This window comes from Hypanus sabinus, chromosome 21, assembly GCF_030144855.1.
Source record: "Hypanus sabinus isolate sHypSab1 chromosome 21, sHypSab1.hap1, whole genome shotgun sequence".
NCBI classification, from domain to species: domain Eukaryota; kingdom Metazoa; phylum Chordata; class Chondrichthyes; order Myliobatiformes; family Dasyatidae; genus Hypanus; species Hypanus sabinus.
The window spans coordinates 36,579,704-36,598,958 of record NC_082726.1 but is presented as its reverse complement, the minus strand read 5'-3'; the positions used below and the strand labels follow the sequence as shown (position 1 = coordinate 36,598,958).

Below are 19,255 nucleotides of genomic sequence, written 5' to 3'. Positions count from 1 at the left end.
TGGCCAGCCCTAACTTTAAGTTTGTGCTTACTTTTACTGGGAGCACCCAATGGACAAAATCAATTCTATGCATCTACCTTCGTTATCTCACACTTCGCAGTGAGTAGGGTTCTCATTGAAACCAATCGAATATTGAAAGGCCTAGATAGACTGGACACAGAGTGTATGTTTCCTATAGTGTGTGAGTCTAGGAAGAGAGGACACGGCATCAGAATACAAAATCACCCCTTTATAACAGAGATGAGGAGTAATTTCTTCAGCTAGACAGTGGTGAGTCAGTGGAATTCATAGACACAGACGGCTGTGGAGCTCAAGTTATTGGTATATTTGATAGGTTCTGTTAGTAAGGATGTCAAAGGTTATGAGGAGAAGGCAGAAAAAATGGGGTTGATCAAATGGCAAAGCAGAATTGGTGTGCCAAAATCTTACGGTCTTATTGTCCCTCAAATCTTTAACTGCAAGTGAAAACAAATCCCATGTCATCCAGCTCCAAACAAGAAGGCTATTTTTCTGAACATGTTGGCTGTAATTATTAAACTCAGAATTAAACTAATTTCCTGTTAACAGCACTAGGGGGAAGAAAGTCAAATTTATTACATTCAAGTTTTTTTTCAAGCAACACCTACACTGTATAATATTGGTGCCTCTCATAAACAGAAGCATTCATAATCATTCTCATAAAATACTCCCTCTTCCCATTGTTACAGTCAGGAAGGAGATACAGATGCCTGAAGGCACACACTCAGTAATTCAGGAACAGCTTTTCCCCACTGCCATCCAAATCCTAAATGTACATTAACCCATGAACACTACCTTACTTATTTAAAATGTATTTTATTTCTGTTTTGCACTATTTAAATCTATTCAATACACACATATATATACTTACTGTAATTGATTTACTTTTTTTCTCTTTCTATAATTTCATCCATTGTACTGCTGTTGCTAAGTTAACAAATTTCATAACACATGCCAGTGATAATAAACCTGATTCTTATTTTGATTTTGATTAAGTCATTCTTTGGCATTCTCTTTCCCTGAAGAAGAGTTCAAGCCTTGTTGAGATAATTTCACTTCCTAATTCTGTTCTGAATTTTTACAGTGCTTCTTTAACATGATATGCAAAGACCAGAAATATGTATAGTTTGAGCATATTGTAACTTAAGTTACTTGTAATTTAATGAAAAATTGAAGGCAAATGATTGCACAGCTTACTTGTACATTGTAACAGGTATGAAAACCATTATTGTTGAGGTTTTGAAAGCTGGTTTATCTGGAGTTTCCTCTACTTCACCACTCCCCATTTTTGCTTTCCTCTCACACCTTCTTGTCTTACCCCCCTCCTCCCCCTTCCATTTCGTCCATGACATTCTGCCCTCTCCTATCAAATTCCCCCTTCTCCAGCCCTTTGTCTCTTTCACCAATCAACTTCCCAGCTCTTGACTTCACCCCTCCCCCCACCGTCTTATTCTGAATCTTCCCCTGCCTTTTGAGTCCCAATAAAGGATCTCAGCCCAAAATGTCAACTGTTTACTCTGTTTAAAAAAAATGCCGCCTGCCCTGCTGAGTTCCTCCAGCGTGTTGTGTGTAAGTGTTGCTTTCGATTTTCTAGTGTTTTTGTTATGTGGAATTTCCACTTGTTTGAGTCAGTACGCCATTCATTTGAAGTTCTGCAACATAGCACAATAGCATAACATCAACAGATTTCATCACCTCATGACTAAATTCCTTGTGTTTAAAATGCCTGAATCACACAGCAGCTCCCAGCTCAAGTTAATTACTACTGTACATTTGGGGATCTTTGAATAACTTTGCAAATTAAGTCTGGAATCCTAATAGTCAGTCTTATATGCTCCAAACTGATTACCACACACCAATTAAAGCAGGGAAGTAAGACTATTCAATTATTCAGAGATATTCAGAATGTACTTATGCTTAGATGGTGTAGATTTTCCTGAAATAAATTGTGAGAGGTCTGCATTGGATTGCCAGCAATCCACTCTCGACATGTCAGAAAACTCTCAGCTCTCACACAATGTGTGTGAAATTGAACACAGAACATAGAATAGTACAGCACATTACAGGCTCTTTGGCCCATAATGTTGTGCCGACCCTCAAACCCTGCCTCCCATATAACCCCCCCCACCTTAAATTTCTCCATATACTTGTCTAGTAGACTTTTAAACTTCACTAGTGTATCTACCTCCACCACTGACTCAGGCAGTGCATTCCACGCACCAACCACTCTCTGAGTGAAAAACCTTCCTCTAATATTCCCCTTGAACTTCCCTCCCCTTACCTTAAAGCCATGTTCTCTTGTACTGAGCAGTGGTGCCCTGGGGAAGAGGTGCTGGCTATCCACTCTATCTATTCCTCTTAATATTTTGTACACCTCTATCACATCTCCACTCATCCTCCTTCTCTCCAAAGAGTAAAACCCTAGCTCCCTTAATCTCTGATCATAATCCATACTCTCTAAACCAGGCAGCATCCTGGTAAATCTCCCCTGTACACTTTCCAATGCTTCCACATTCTTCCTATAGTGAGGCGACCAAAACTGGACACTCCAAGTGTGGCCTAACCAGAGTTTTATAGAGCTGCATCATTATATCGCAACTCTTAAACTCTATCCCTCGACTTATGAAAGCTAACACACCATAAGCTTTCTTAACTACCCTATTGAAATTGAAAAACTTAAACTTCCTGTTCACTGTTTGTGGTAGGTCTGTGGGCTGTGATCCACCATCTGGAGTCTCGCAAGAGAACACCAATATTGACAGGATGTTTCCCCATTGAATTGGACAGGTCAAATATGGTCCAGGTCAAACTGGCACTTGAATAGAGAAGAAAGGCTTTAAAGAAGTAACTATTTTACATATTTTAGCATTGACTATAGCATATTGCTTTTAATTCTTTTGAATTTGTTTACATTTTTCTGTTTTGTTTGCTTCTGTTAACTTTACTAACACTAGCACACACTCTCCTGGATATCCTTTACAACTTGCTTCTAGCAACAAATAACCCCATTGATTGCATCTAGCCAATTCCAAATATCAGAATTAGAGTGGTTCAAAGGCTGTGGGGGATGTGGGGAGGAGAATTGAATAGAGGCTGGGCGGCTGAAGTGGATAAGGATAGTGGACTACTAGGCTATATTTTAATTGTTTTTGAATATTTCTGAATGCCATTTGATCCATACTTTTTGCTAGGCATAATGAACTGGCTTAACTAATACTCTTCAGCCTTTCTGTGTGTTGGCCATACCTGGTAACTCCATTAATGTCCAAGTCTCCCACTAACCGGACTGGAACTTCTTTTTATGTTGAGTCTGCGGTCAGCACCCAAGTTCCCTCTCTTAGTAATGCTGCTAAATGCAAAAAAAAAATTATTAGTTTAAAAAATCCAAAATCACAATCCAAAACCAATGATTTCATTAGTTCAAGGAGAATTTCTATTTAGTTTCATTAATTAGTGTATTTTTGGTCACCATTTATTCCTGGATTGTTGATCGAAGTAAAAGCTCTATGTAAAATTCCAGAGATGTGCAAATTCTATTATCACATCTATTGTCCAAATCTCAGGTTAAAAAGCAAATTATTATAGACTGAAGGCACGCAACAAGGGCACTTCACGCCAGTTTTATGTGCCTGAAAGATGGATCCAATTAGTCCCCTCCCACATTTTCCTTAACCTTGGCCCTGTAGATATGTTTTTCAAAAGCTATTCCCAGATTCCTTTCAAAAGTTTGCATTGAATCTGTTCCATCTATGTCTTCATTTACTGTGATGAGGAAGAGGGACAGATCTGGGAGTAAGAGGTAACAGTTTTGCACAGCAAATATTGAAGCAACATACAAAGTTCCTTTACATGGTGACTGGGACAGTTGATTAATACCTCGCCTTATTCTCATACCACACTGTCTATCATTCTCACTCACCCCAGCCACCCAGCCTCCATCCCATTCTCCTCCCCACCCCCCCCCACCCCCACAACCTTTGAACCACTTTCATTCTGATATTTGGAATTAGCTGGATGCAATCAATGGGTTTACTTGAACAGGTTGTTAGAAGCAAGGATGTAAAGGACTTCCAGGAGAGTGAATGCCTGTGTTACTGAGCTTACAATCCTGTTGCTCTGCTAACGAATCCCAAGGTTAAAGCACCAATCAATTAGAGTATGGTTGCTATGTTACTGAGTCAAGAGGTGGTACAATGGTGTCTCTTGTGTAGAGTTGTTGTGTATTTGCCTCGATTGGTGTGACTGCAGCTGAGCTCACTAAGTGAGTAAAACCTCTAAATTCTCCACTCAGTGAATACTATTGAATATGTATTGAAGCCCTTTCTCTAGTTATAAAGGAAATTACCCTGTTTACAGTTCAGCATCATGCTCTTGCATCTCATGCTCATAGCCAACTTTGGACTTCAACACTTACTCCCAATTGCTTGTGAAAGGGACAGACCAAACTTCACCCAACACTAAAAACACTTGCACATTTTCCAATCAGGGCCATGTGAGCAGAGACAGAACTCCCAAGACTCTACTAATTAAGGTATTTGGATATGAAGACTGTGATCTTCAAGGCATATGATCATGTCTTCTCATTGTCATCAGATTTCTGAACAGTTCATGAACCGATAAACACTACCTCATTATTCGATTTTTGCACTATTTACTTACTTATCTTTATTATAACATAGTATTTTTATGTCTTGCACTGTAAACTTCTGGTTTAAGATGGTGCTACCAAACACGTGTGGCAGCTCACTCTTTGTTCAAAAGGCAAGAAATTTGACGAAAATCATTCCTAATAACATCTATTCAGAAATAAACTGTAGTAAATTATCATTGCAAACAATGAAGTGGTGAGCAAAGACGAAGCAAATTCGAGGGATGATCTGTGCTGGTACGTTGTAGATTTCGATGCAGATTGGAGTAAGCAGTTCCGAGAGGAGAAGTGGCGGAGCAGACTCGACAGGCCGAATGGCCAACTTCTGCTCCTTTGTCTTATGGTCTTATGGTCTAAGACAAGGCAGAGCAGTTCCAATGCCAGTACAACTTGCCTGAACGCGAGGTTGGATCATTCTGGAGGCCAAGCCGATATTAAGAAACCAAGATCGGCTTCAGGCTGGGCTGAGAAATCTGGGCCCAGAGCAAGTTGCTAGGCAGTGTGTTCTAGGCCTGGAGCCTTCCACTGCAGCAATGCCCAGGCCCTGGTGTGAGGTATGATATGCTCTTTGGACAATTTAAACACCGGTTCAAATATACTGATAAGACAGGGGGTCGGGACCAGAAGTGAGTGGAGTTTGTGCTCACTCTCCCTTGATGTTACTCCTCTCTCCATGGTGTAGAGGCTACAAAGACTGCCCCTGGCTACTGTGCTCCATGCCTGCTAATATGATGGACAGATACTGAGGCTTTGAGCCTAATGCGGGCTGCTCCGGGGTCTGGATCTAAGGACTCATTTTGATTCAGAATGTTGTTCACTTGATTAGTGCTTCTGTTTCCCTTTCTCTGTGCATCGGGTGTTGGTCTTTCTTTTACTTTAGTTTAATTGGGTTATTTCAGGTTTCTTGCTTTGTGGCTGCCTGTAAGCAAACACATCTCAAGGTCATGTAACTGATACATTATTTGATAATAAATGTACTTTGATTAATGATGCCAACAAGCATCAAATTCCACAACATATGTTAATAATAAACCTGACTTTCACTGTGATTCTGAACTGTCACAGGAGTCAATCAGCTGCATCATTAAGGCCCACAAAAAACAACCTCTGGATTCCATCCAAACCGAATTTAGGTGGCCATACACCTCCCTCACCTCCATTCAGGGCCCCAAACAGTCCTCCTAGGTGAGGCAACACTTCACCTCCAAATCTGTTGGGGTATTTTGCTGTATCTGGTGTTCCCGATGCAGCCTCCTCTACATTGGTGAGACCCGATGTAGATTGGGTGGCTACTTAGTTGAACACTTTCACTCCATCTGCAAAAAACAGGAATTCCCAGTGGCTAACCATTTTGATTCCAATCCCCATTCCTGTTCTGACATGTCAGTTCTTGGCTTCCTCTACAGCCAAGATGAGGCCACTCTCAGGGTGGAGAAGCAACACCTCATATTCTGTCCAGGTAGCCTCCAACCTGATGGCATGAATATCGATTTCTCCAACTTCAGGTCATTTTCCCCTGCCCTCTTCCCTCTTATTCAAATCCCCACTCTTCCTTCTTCGCTTTTCAACTGCTCAATTCCTTCCCCTGGTTTCCCTCCTCCTTCTCCCGTTCAGCACTCTCCTCTCCTATTAGATTCCTTCTTCTCCAGTTCTTTGCATTTTCCACCTACCACCTCCCAGCTTCTTACTTCATCCCCCTCGCCCAACCACCTGGCTTCACCTACTTATTCCGGCTTTTCCCTCCTTCTTTTCCAGTCTTGATGAAGGTTCTCAACCCAAATGTCAACTGTTTATTCATTTCTACTGATGATGCCTCAGCTGCCGAGTTCCTCCAGTATTTTGTGTGTGTTGCTCTGGATTTCCAGCATCTTTTGTGTTATTGGTTTTACCTTTTATTACTTCAATGTAGTGATGTCATGAGATAATCCATCAGCATGGTACGCAAAAGAAAGTTTTTCACTGTATTCTGGTACATATGACAATAACAAACCAATTTACCAGTTCTATACTTCCCCATTAGACAGAGATGTTAGATTTGCTTGCTGGTGCATTAGCTGGCTGTAGGAATACAACCTCTTGTGCATGTTAGTAATTTGATAATTCTGACTCACTGGCAACAGTGCCAAGTGTGGAACAAGTCCAGCTTGATAAGAGTTGCCAATTGCACAAGAAGCAGGAGGGCTGACCTTGTATCCTGATCAATACTTATCTCGCAATTCAGCATTTCTGACATGACCTGATCCTCATTGCATTCTGTCTACAGGATCTCACACTGTGTTCAGAATGGCTTCCCCCTTTTCTGAGGTTACTGCAGTGGCTGGTGTTCAGTTACATAATTGACTGTGAACAGGTGTGCAGTTGTGAAAGGCACCGTATAAATTTATTACTGCTTTACTGTGTTATTTCTAAACCATGGAAACAGCAGCCTTGATGGTTGGGAGCAGTTCTCCGTATTTTCTTTGCTTCCCTTGAGGCATTTTGAGGCACACAGAGCATAATCTTGACAGACACAGCTTATTTGTCAATCCACCCCGCGTTCCACTCCTCACTCCTGTCTTGACATGTCTCAGGCACCTACAATCATTACTGTGTCAGTCTATGACTTACAGTAACCTTTAGAGGAAGATCATCAGCAGCAGGCTCTTTGAAGCAAAGGTTACAATGTGCTGAATGGATTCTATGTCCTTTGCAGAAAGAGCTACTATCACAGAGAATCCAGCTTGCACCCACATAAGGATATACTGGGGCAAGTGCCCAAAGCCTTCGTCAAAGAAATTGGTTTTAAGGGGCACATTCAGAGGAGTAAACTTGAGGTTCTGCAGATGCTGGAAATCCAGAGATGTTGGCAGACAGTTTGTCTCCAGAGATGGAGATAAAGATTGAGGAAGCAGAGAAAGGTGTCAGAGATGGATCAAGTGAATTTAAGGGCAGGGGGGAAGTTAGAGGCAAAATTGATGATATTGATGAGTTCAGCATGGGTGCATGAACTAACACTAATGCAGCTGTCAACGTGGCGCAGGAAGAGCTGGGGAACATTATATTGTATGTGAGAGGTTACTTTTCAGGTGGAATAGACGAGCATTCCAGCCAGCTGAGGTGGTCACAATGGGGGATGAAGAAAGTGCAGGAATATAAAAGTGAAAATTGAGGAAAGGAGGGAGCTTAAAGGTGTCGTGAGCTGGACAAGGATTTAGGGACAGACTGGGCAAATCCATGGGGGCATATGAAACAGGGACGAGAGACAGTTTCAGTGTACACATGTCACTGCACAATTGCATTTGGAAATGAAGCAAGAAGTTAGAAAAAATGGCAACTAGAGAAGAGCAACATGCACAAAGTCCTGATGAAGGGTCTCGGTCCAAAGCACCAACTGTTTATTGCCCTCCCCAATAGAAGCTGCCTGACTTCCTAACTCCCTCCAGCACTTTGAGTGTGTTGCTCAGATTCCCAGCATCTGCAGAATCCCTTGTATCTCATGGCTGAACTTACAGTGGAAAAAGCCATGTTAGTTCCAAATGCTGATCTCAATGAGGCCGATGTGAAATGAAACCCATATAAGCCCAATAGCTGGAGTATAAGCTTTTTTTTCTGAGTAATTCCATGCAAGCCTCATGGTTGGGGTTAATGCAGGTTATTCATTACAAATTAGCGGTGTGACTTATTCTGTTTTTGTGTCTTAATCACTAGTTTGAAACTGAACTGCTTTAGTCTGAGTAACCAGTGCTCATACCACTCCCTCTCAGATAGAAGCAGTGTAATGAATTACCTGCCACTGATTGGTTTCCTTCAAAGGTTACTTAAGTTCATTGCACTGACACAGTAAAAGTTGGAGAAGTAATGCTGCTAACTGAGGCATGAGTGGGAGAGAGAGAACGGACAGGTTTAATGAACAAACTGGATGATTCAAATTTAACTGATATTCCATAGAGAAGAATACATAACTGCTGTAATTTGTAGCGTGCTAGTCCCCTGTCTGAATTGTGAATTGGTCATCTAGATCTAATCAAAATTGTAAATAGGTTGTTACTGCCACATGAACCAAGGTTCAATTAAAATCTTTGTTTTGCATAACATCCATACAGTGCAATTCAGGTAGTAAAAGGGGAATGAATAACAAAGTGCAAAACATAGTGCAACAATGACAGAGAAAGTGCCAGTGCAAACGTACAAAAATGTGAGAAGGTAGACTATAAGGTGCAAAGATAGTGTTAGAGTGTAACAATTAGATAGGAGCTGTCCTTCAGCCTGGTGGTAAGTGCTTTCAGGGCTTTGTACCTTCAGCAGGGTGGGACTAAAAAGCAGAGAGAAGACCTAAGAAGGTGGAGATTTTGTTTATGTTTGCTGCTTGTACCAAGACGGTGACAAGGGTGTACAGAGTCCAAGAAGAGGCTGCTTTTTGTGATCTGCTGAGCTGTTTCTTTAGCTCTCCACAGTTTCTTCTGGTCTTGGGTGGAGCAGTTGCCATATGAAGTCATTAAGAATTTGGATAGGCTGTTTCTTATGATGCATTGCTAAGAACTGGTGAGTGTCAACAGCATTATGTCAAATTTCTTTAGCCTCCTGAAGCACTCATTCAATTTCTTTCCCATGGCATTGAGGTGATTGAACTACTACAGGCTATTGGTAATATTTCTACTTTGGAAATTGAAGCTCTCAACTATATTAACCTCAGTACAATTGATGTAAATGGGAGTGTGTGCACTGCCCCCACTTCCTGAAGCCGATGACCAGATGCTGAGGAAAGGGTTGTTGACATGACACTATGCCACCAGGCTATCTCCATCCAGCACTCCAAATCATCATTATTTGAGATTCAGCCCACTATGCAGTGCTGTCATCTGCAGACTTGCAGGTGGAGTTAGAGCAGAATAGCACAAGGTCCTGAGCATACAGGCATTAAGCAGGGAGCGGAGTTTGCACCCTTATTATGTGCCAGTGTTGAGGAAAATTGTGGCAGAGGTGTCGCTGCCCATTCGTCCTCCTTGCTATCTGTCCATTTTTAAAAGCAGGTATTGATTCCCAGGTCTAGGAGTGTGGAGATGAGTTTTCTTGGAGTTACGGTGTTGAAGACGGAGTGTACAGTCAGTGGAGATATCGTTCATCATTGATCCGTTTTGGAGTAGGAGCAATGCAGTGGACTGAGTTTGCCTGGGAGTGTGACATTGATGTATGCCCCAACCAGCTGCTCAAAGCATTTCTTCCTGGTGGATATCAGAGCTACTTGGTGGTAGTCATTACCAGCGTCCTTAGCATTCACAGCACAAAAAGAGAAAGTCAGTTCAAACCAGCAGCTTCGTGCTGGCATTTATACTTTATACATGCCTTCCCAGCTATCTTCACCTGAACACTAACATCATTCCATTCTCCATCACTTGTATGTATAACCTTACGTGTAATACATCCTCACTGTTCATGCTTCGCTTGAGCTTCTGATTACATTTACCACTCTCTTAAATTTATGTTTCCTAGCCCTGGCCTCTGGCCAAGTTGTTTATATAATCTTCCTCAATCACTGATCTGAGAAGTCTGATGGTGTGAACCAGGATGGTTCGGTAGTGTGGAATTGTGCTCCTGCTGCGTTTTAAGCAGCAGAGGCGGCTGGATCTGGAGATTAGTAATGGGCAACACAGCCAGTACAGCTAGCTGCTGCTTCACAGCTCCCGTGAGCCAGTTTTAATGCTAAGCAACACACACAAAATGCTGGAGGAACAGTGGGACAGGCAGCATCCGTAGAAATGAATGAACAGCCGACATATCGAGCCAAGACCCTTCTTCGGGACTGGAAAGGATGGGGAAGACGCCGGAATAAAAAGGTGAGGGGGGGGGAGGGAGGGAAGGAGGAGAACTATAAGGTGATAGGTGAAGCCAGGTGGCTATGAAAGGTAAAGAACTGGTGAGGAAGGAATCTGATAGTAGAGGAGAGAGAACCCAGGAGAAGCAAAAGGAGGAGGTGATAGACAGGTGAGGTGAGAAGAGGGAGGAAGGCAGAGTGGGAAATAGAAGGGGGAGAAATTTTTTTTTACCAAAAGGAAAAATTGATATTCAGGTTGGAGGCTAACCTAATGTACAAACCTCATTTCCAGAAAAGTTGGGATATTTTCCAAAATGCAGTAAGAACAAAAATCCGTGATATGTTAATTCACGTGAACCTTAATTTAACTGACAAAAGTACAAAGAAAAGATTTTCAATAGCTTTACTGACCAACTTAATTGTATTTTGTAAATATAGACAAATTTAGAATTGGATGGCTGCAACACACTCAACAAAAGTTGGGACAAGGTTAAAATAAGATTGAAAAGTGCACAAAATATTCAAGTAACACCGGTTTGGAAGACTCCACATTAAGCAGGCTAATTGGTAGCAGGTGAGGTATCATGACTGGGTATAAAAGTAGCGTCCATCAAAGGCTCAGTCTTTGCAAGCAAGGATGGGTCGTGGCTCACCCCTTTGTGCCAAAATTCCTGAGAGAATTGTTAATCAGTTCAAAAGGAACATTTCCCAATGCAATATTGCAGAGAATTTAGGTCTTTCAACATCTACAATGCATAATATTGTGAAAAGATTCAGAGAATTCAGAGACATCTCAGTGCGTAAAGGGCAAGGTCGAAAACCACTGTTGAATGTGCGAGATCTTCGAGCCCTCAGGCGGCACTGCCCAAGAAACCGTCATGCTACTGTGACAATTATAGCCACCTGGGATCGGGAGTACTTCTGGAAAACCATTGTCACTTAACACAGTCTATCGCTGTGTCCAGAAATGCAACTTGAAACTGTATTACACAAGGAGGAAGCCATACATCAACTTGCCTCAAGCTCATCTCAGATGGACCGAAAGACTGTGGAACCGTGTGCTGGGGTCAGATGAGTCCACATTTCAGCTAGTTTTTAGAAAAAATGGGTGTCAAGTTCTCCATGCCAAAGATGAAAACAACCATCCTGATTGTTATCAGCAAAAGGTGCAAAAGCCAGCATCTGTGATGGTATGGGTGTGCATCAGTGCCCACAGCATGGGTGAGTTGCATGTACGTGAAGGTACCATTGACTCTGAGGCGTATATTAGGATTTTAGAGAGACATATGTTGCCATCAAGGCGACGTCTCTTCCCGGGACGTCCATGCTTATTTCAACAGGACAATGCCAGACCACATTCTACACGGGCTACAACAGGGTGGCTTTGTAGACACAGAGTGCGTGTGCTTGATTGGCCTGTTGCCAGTCCAGATCTATCTCCTATTAAAAGTGTATGGCGCATCATGAAGAGGAGAATCAGACAATGGAGACCACGGACTGTTGAGAAGCTGAAGTCTTATATCAAGCAAGAATGGACAAAATTTCCAATTGCAAATCTACTACAATTAGTATCCTCAGTTCCAAAACGATTAAAAAGTGTTATTAAAAGGAAAGGTGATGTAACACAATGGTAAACATGTCTCTGTCCCAACTTTTGTTGAGTGGGTTGCAGCCATCAAATTCTAAATTTGTGTATATTTACAAAATACAATTAAGTAGGTCAGTAAAACTATTGAAAATGTTTTCTTTGTACTTTTGTCAGTTAAAGAAAGGCTCACGTGAATTAACATATCACAGATTTTTGCTTTTATTGCATTTTGGAAAATATCCCAACTTTTCTGGAAATGGGGTTTGTAATATAAGGTGTTACTCTTCCACCCTGAGGGTGGCCTCATCGTGGCACAAGAGGAGGCCATGGAGTGGCATGTCGGAACAGGAATGGGAATGGGAATTAAAATGTTAATCCTGACCTCTGGTGCAGAGTTTGCATGTTCTCGATGTGACTACATGGGTTTTCCTCAGGTGCTCCAAATACTCTCCCTCATCCCAAAGATGTGTGTGTGGGTTGGTTGGTCACTGTAAATTGACTGTGGTGAGCGGTTGAATCTGGAGGGAGCTGATGGGAATCTGGAGAGAGCTAAAAGGCAGGACTGTAGGATTAATATAGATAGGAGCATGTCTGTCATTGCATACTTACTGGACTGAAGGGCTGGTTTCTGCAGTTTATGATCTATGACTTAACATAACATGGCAATGATTGAATTTACTGGATAAAGGCCCTGATGTTTCATTTCTCTTTGCTTTCATCTTCACTTATACTATGTTTTGTCATCTCCCTCCTCTGCCTAAGTGTACAGCTCCACAGGGCGTTTGCTCAGATGGCCATTCATGATTTACATCAAATTGGAGAGTAAATTTTTCTACCAAGGATTCTGTACATTTTCTACCCAGACACAATGGGAGATCTGCTTGCTGCTTCACTTCCCCTCTCACGTATTGAGAACTGTGTTAGTGACCTGCCCCACCCCCACCACTGCTTCTGAAGGAAGCATTTGCAAATTGCATTCTCACTTCATGGAGGTTAAACAATTGACTTCTCATCCCAGCATCACCTTCTTTCCCTTCCCAATCTCCATGACGTTTGCTATTCTTTCACCCTCCAGGATCTCAGTGTCCTGGCATCCACTCTCTGTTTCCTATCCCCCGCCCCCACTACCAACAGCTGCCTTGATCACGAGGGCCCGCACCCTGCAATTTTCTTCTTCTCCACTGCTGTCAATTCCTGTCTGATTCTGCAACTGGGAAGTGGCCTGAGACTTTCTCGACACAGCATAAGTGTACGTTCATACTGACACTCAACTATCAAGGCTGATGCAGGATGATCTTAAACACATCCCACCAGCAATTAGCCAAAGAAGTTGAACTTTATACTGATGTCATCAGAGGATTGTGGATTTGCATAACCAGTATCACAGGGAGGGTCTGAATAAAGTGGACATTGACTTCCACAACATAGCCATCGTGGATTCATAGAGCAACACACATAAAATGCTGGAGGAACTCAGCAGGCCAGGCAGCGTCTGTGGGAAAAAAAGTACAGTCGACGTCTTGGCCCCAAAAACTTCAGCATTTTGTGTGTGTTGCTCGGATTTCCAGCATCTGCAGATTTTCTCTGCTTTATGGATTCATAGAGCATTGAAACAGGCCCTGCCTTCCACCCCATCCAAGCTGACCGACCCATCTACACTGATCCCTCCTGTCTTTCCCTATCATTTTGGCTTTCCCCCTCCCCCTCCTACTTTCAAATCTCTTACTAACTTTTCTTTCAGTTAGTCCTGACGAAGGGTCTCGGCCTGAAACGTCGATTGTATTTCTTCCTATAGATTCTGCCTGGCCTGCTGTGTTCCACCAGCATTTTGTGTGTGTTGCTTGAATTTCCAGCATCTGCAGATTTCCTCGTGTTTGCAACCCATAGGCTTCTGTGCCTGTGCTCATCCAGACACCTACATGAGCACGTGACTCCACAACCCACAGATTTTGACCATCTTCTGGTGGAAGATTCTTCTTCAAATACCTTTTAAACCCTTACATTAAAACTGCACACTCTAGTTTTAGACAACTAAGCTTTTGCTCTCTGGTTCTAGAACTGTATCTGCGTGGGTCACTGTTAACTGAATCATGTTTCTAGCAGAGAAAAGCCACCTCAGGCAGATAGGTGTGTGTGTGTGTGTGTGTGTGTGTGTGTGTGTGTGTGTGTGTGTGTGTGTGTGTGTGTGTGTGTGTGTGTGTGTGTGTGTGTGTGTGTGTGTGTGTCCTACTCCAAATACAAACCGACACACGGGACACACATCAGCAGGCATTAATGTAATGTACTTTCCGGAGAGCTAAATGCAACCTTCCCTCTTTATGAGCTCACTCTGAAATTTTAAATGATTTCTTTTCCTTCCCCATCCTGTGGTGCTTTTTTACCCACCGAGCGTTACCTGCGCGGGTGGGGGGTTACTACAAGTCGAGCTGGTGCTCCTGCGAACTCTGCTGACTGCCTGGGATTCCGCGGTTGCATCAGCCGGCGGCCGGGTTACTGCCGGTCAGCGACACCTTCGAACCGGCGGCTCGAAGCGCCACAGCTCCTGATGGCAGCGCGACCAATCAGAAGGAGGCAGCTCCCTTGTCTGATGCGCTTCAGCCAATCGGGGCGGCCTGGCGCAACCCGATTCTCCCCCCCCCCCCCACCTCCGGCTGGACGGGGTGGAGTGTTGCTGGGGTGACGGCTGGTCCGAAGTGGCTGCTGAATGGTCTCCAGTTAATCATCACAACTTCTGAATTTGCGGAAGTGCCCCGTCTCAGAGGATCAGCTGGACACGAAATCATTTCGATGTCTGCTGATCTTAAATCATCGCCTGCTGTTTTATTCCCGGGAGGCACGATTCACACGTACTCAACGTCCGCACTTTTTTTCAGCGCTTTGGTGAGGGGAAAGATGATGCAGAAACCAGAGTACGGTACAGCTGTGCTCGCGTATGGGCGACTTCTGTTCCTGCTGACAGATCCCCAGAGCCCCCAGTGTGCCTCCCGAAACGAAATGCTTCCTCTGACCAATGCATTCCTCCAAACCTCCGGGTCTATCGACACCTTCTCGATCACAAACCTCTCCCCAGCATATTTCCCTGAAATAGCCCCAGGGCCAGGAAAAGTCCCAAAGCCAACAAAATGTCTTCGATGAAATGCATCAGTGAAAAGTCCCAGGCGGCAAATGCCCCTGCAGTTTGGTCACTTGCGCATAGAAAGGGAATTCAGCTTGGCAGCTTTAATGTCACTCAGTTCCAATCACAGGTCCAGGCGGCCAGCCACTGACTGAACCAACTGCAGCCATTCTTCTGAGATTTTGCTCCCAGCAGGCTATTCCAGGGAGCGGGTGTAATGTTAGCTGGAAGACTTCCAGTACAGGGACTGGAGTGGGTGCTCTCCGGGGAGGGTAATTTTTGCGCTGTTAGTGATGCTGGAAGTAAAATCATTGTAACATAATAAATAAAAAGATGCTCAAAATAACAGCATGGGGATGAAAGCCGAGAAAAAAAGGGGGGGGGGGACGCTATTACAGCCTGGGGCATCAGAGTTCTGAGTTCAATTCTGGCGTGCTCTGTAGGCAAATTTGTATGTCCTTCCCTTGATCTTCGGTTTCCTTGCACAGTACGAACACATGTCGGTTAGTAGGTTAATCGGTCCCGTCATTCGGCTAGGGTTAAAACTGGGGGCTGCTGGGTGGCATGGCCTGTTCCACACTATCTCGAAGTAGAATGCAATAAAATTAAACGTCACCCTTCCCCAAGATCTGGCCGACGTGACCATTCACAGGCTGCTGAGGTTCCATTCATGACCAAGTGTGTCTTATATTGGTTTATTATTGTCACATGTACCAAAATACAGTGAAAACCTTGTCTTGCACACTGTTTTTACAAATCAGATCACCACACAGTGCTCTGAGGTAGAATAAGATAAATCAATAAGGATGCAGATTAAAGTGTAAAACCGCACACACAAAATGCTGGAGGAACTCAGTGGGTCAGGCAGCATCTATGGGGATGAATAAAGAGTGGATGTTTCAGGCCTGGAAAGGGAGAGGTTAAAAATCCTGAATAAGAAGGTGGGGGAGGAGAAGGAAAACAAGCCAGAAGGTGATAGACGAAGCCAGGGGGGTGGAGAGGAAGTAAGAAATAGGGAGGTGATAGGTGGGAAAGGTAAAGGGCTGGTTAAGAAGACAGATTGGTACCAACGACATAGGCGGAAAAGGGAGGAAGTCCTGAAAACAGACTACAGGGAGTTAGGAAGGAAGGACCGCAAAGGTAGTAAATCTCAGGATTACTGCCTGTGCCATGTGACAGTGAGAATAGGAATAGAGTGAGGTGGAGGATAACTGCTTGGCTGAGGGATTGGAGCAGGGGTCAAGGATTCAGAGTTCTGGCCCATTGGGATCTCTTTTGGGGCAATTGGGACCTGTATAAAAAGGAGAGGTTGCACTTGAATCCCAGGAGGACCAATATCCTGGCAGGGAAGTTTGGTAAGGCTGTTGGGGAGAGTTTAAACTAGGATTGCTGGGAGGTGGGAACCAAATTGAAGAGATGGAGGAAGAGGCAGTTGGCTCACAAATAGAGAAAGCTTGGAGACAGTGTGAGGAGGAGAATAGGTAGGTGATAAAGTAGGGACACGCTGAGACCGATAGTTTGAGATGTGTCTATTTTAATTCAAGGAGTGTTATGAACAAAGCGGATGAGCTTAGAGTGTGGATCAGTGCTTGGATCTATGATGTTGTGGCTGTTACAGAAACTTGGATGACCCAGGGGCAGGAATGGTTACTTTGAGTGCCAGGTTTTAGATGTTTCAGAAAGGACAGGGAGGGGGGCAAAAGAGGTGGGGACATGGCAGAGATAGTGTCACGGCTGCAGAAAAGGAGGAAGTCATGGAGGGGTTGTCCACTGAGTCTCTGTGGGCAGAAGTTAGGAACAGGAAGGGGTCAATAACTCTACTGGGTGTTTTTTATAGTCTACCCAATAGAAACAGGGGGATTGAGGAGCAGATAGGGAGACAGATTCTGGAAAGGTGCAATAATAACAGGGTTGTTGTGGTGAGAGATTTTAATTTCCCAAATATTGATTGGCATGTCCCTAGAGTGAGGGGTTTAGGTGGAGTTTGTTAAGTGTGTTCAGGAAGGTTTCTTGACACAATATGTAGATAAGCCTACAAGAGGAGAGGCGGTACTTGATCTGTAACTGGGAAATGAACCTGGTCAGGTGTCAGGTCTGTCAGTGGAACAGCATTTTGGAGATAATGATCACAATTCTATCTCCTTTACCATAGCATTGGAGAAGAATAGGAACAGACAAGTTAGGAAAGCATTTAATTAGAGTAAGGGGAAATATGCAGCTATCAGGCAGGAACTTGGAAGCATAAACTGGGAACATGTTTCAGGGAAATGTACAGAAGAAATGTGGCAAATGTTCAGGGGATATTTATGTGGGGTTCTGCATTGGTACATTCCAATGAGACAGGGAAAGGATGGTAGGTACAGGAACCGCGGTATACAAAGTTTGTTGTAAATCTAGTCAAGAAGAAGAGCTTACAAGAGGTTCAAAATACTAGGTAATGATAGAGATCTAGAAGATTATAAGGCTAGCAGGAAGGAGCTTAAGAAAGAAATTAGGAGAGCCAGAAGGGTCCATGAGAAGGCCTTGACGGACAGGATTAAGGAAAAGCCCAAGGCATTCTACAAGTATGCGAAGAGCAAGAGGATAAGGCATGAGAGAATAGGACCAATCAAGAGTGACAGTGGAAAAGTGTGTATGGAACTGGAGGAGATAGCTGAGGTACTTAATGAACACTTTGCTTCAGTATTCACTACAGAAAAGGATCTTGGTGATTATAGGGATGACTTACAGTGGACTGAAAACTTTGAGCATGTAGATATTAAGAAAGAGGATGTGCTGGAGCTTTTGGAAAGCATCAAGTTGGATAAGTCACCGAGAGCAGACAAGATGTACCCCAAGCTACTCTGCAAGGCAAGGGAGGAAATTGCTGAGGCTCTGGCGATGATCTTTGCATCATCAATGGGGATGGGAGAGATCCCAGAGGATTGGAGGGTTGCAGATGTTGTTCCATTATTCAAGAAAGGGAGTAGAGATAGCCCAGGAAATTATTGAACAGTGAGTCTTACTTCAGTAGTTGGTAAGTTGATGGAGAAGATCCTGAGAAACAGGATTTATGAACATTTGGAGAAGCAAAATATGATTAGGAATAGTCAGCTTGGCTTTGTCAAAGGCAGGTCATATCTTACGAGCTTGATTGAATTTTTTGAGGATATGGCTGAACACGTTGCTGAGGGTAGAGCCATAGATGTAGTGTATATGGATTTCAGCAAGGCATTTGCTAAGGTACCCCATGCAAGGCTTATTGAGAAAATTACGAGACATGGGATCCAAGGGAACATTGCTTTGTGGGTCCAGAACTGGCTTGCCCACAGAAGGCAAAGAGTGGTTGTAGACGGGTCATATTCTGCATGGAGGCCAGTGACCAGTGGTGTGCCTCAGGGATCTGTTATGGGACCCCTACTCCATGATTTTTTATAAATGACTTAGATGAAGAAGTGGAGGGATGAGTTAGTAAAGTTGCTGATGACACAAAGGTTGGAGATGTCGTGGATAGTGTGGAGGGCTGTCAGAGGTTACAGTGGGACACTTATAGGATGCAAAACTGGGCTGAGAAGTGGCAGATGGAGTTCAACCCAGATAAGTGTGAGGTGGTTCATTTTGGTAGGTCAAATATGATATTAGAATATAGTATTAACAGTAAAACTCTTGGCAGTGTGGAGGATCAGAGGGATCTTGGGGTCCAAGTCCATAGGACACTTAAAGCAGCTGCGCAGGTTTGGATACAGGGTGTTCCAAGACAGATAGTGTCATATATCTATGATAGACTGCCAGAAATATATGCCCACATCAGGAATGAAAACTTTGGATAGGGACATATCTAAACTGGGACAAGACTTAGACTGGGATGCGATTTGGGATAATGCTGCCAGTGCTTCGAAAACCTCAAATTATCAGTATATACACCTGAAATTTTGTCATAGAGCCTATCTAACACCGAGAATTAGACCTCAAATGGGACTGGTTCCTGACCCCTATTGTCCATTTTGCCCCCACAGAACCGTTGGCTCTTTTATACATGTTGTATGGGAACATCCAGGGGTTTTTGGTTTGTGGGGGAAGGTTATCAGTACTCTTACAGAACTAACAGGGGTACAA

The 19,255-nt window shown here is 43.5% G+C and overlaps 1 long non-coding RNA gene across 1 annotated transcript in view; it reads right to left on the bottom strand.

The window, feature by feature from the left end:
* Nucleotides 1-14,919, bottom strand: part of LOC132378968 (uncharacterized) — a 104,861-nt gene extending 89,942 nt beyond the window's left edge. Inside the window, exons 1-2 of the long non-coding RNA XR_009507245.1 lie at nt 14,441-14,919; nt 3,265-3,367 (exon numbers count right to left, since the gene is read on the bottom strand). This is a non-coding gene — a long non-coding RNA (uncharacterized LOC132378968). The remainder of the gene's footprint in view (nt 1-3,264; nt 3,368-14,440) is intronic.
* Between the last annotated feature and the right edge of the window lie 4,336 nt (nt 14,920-19,255).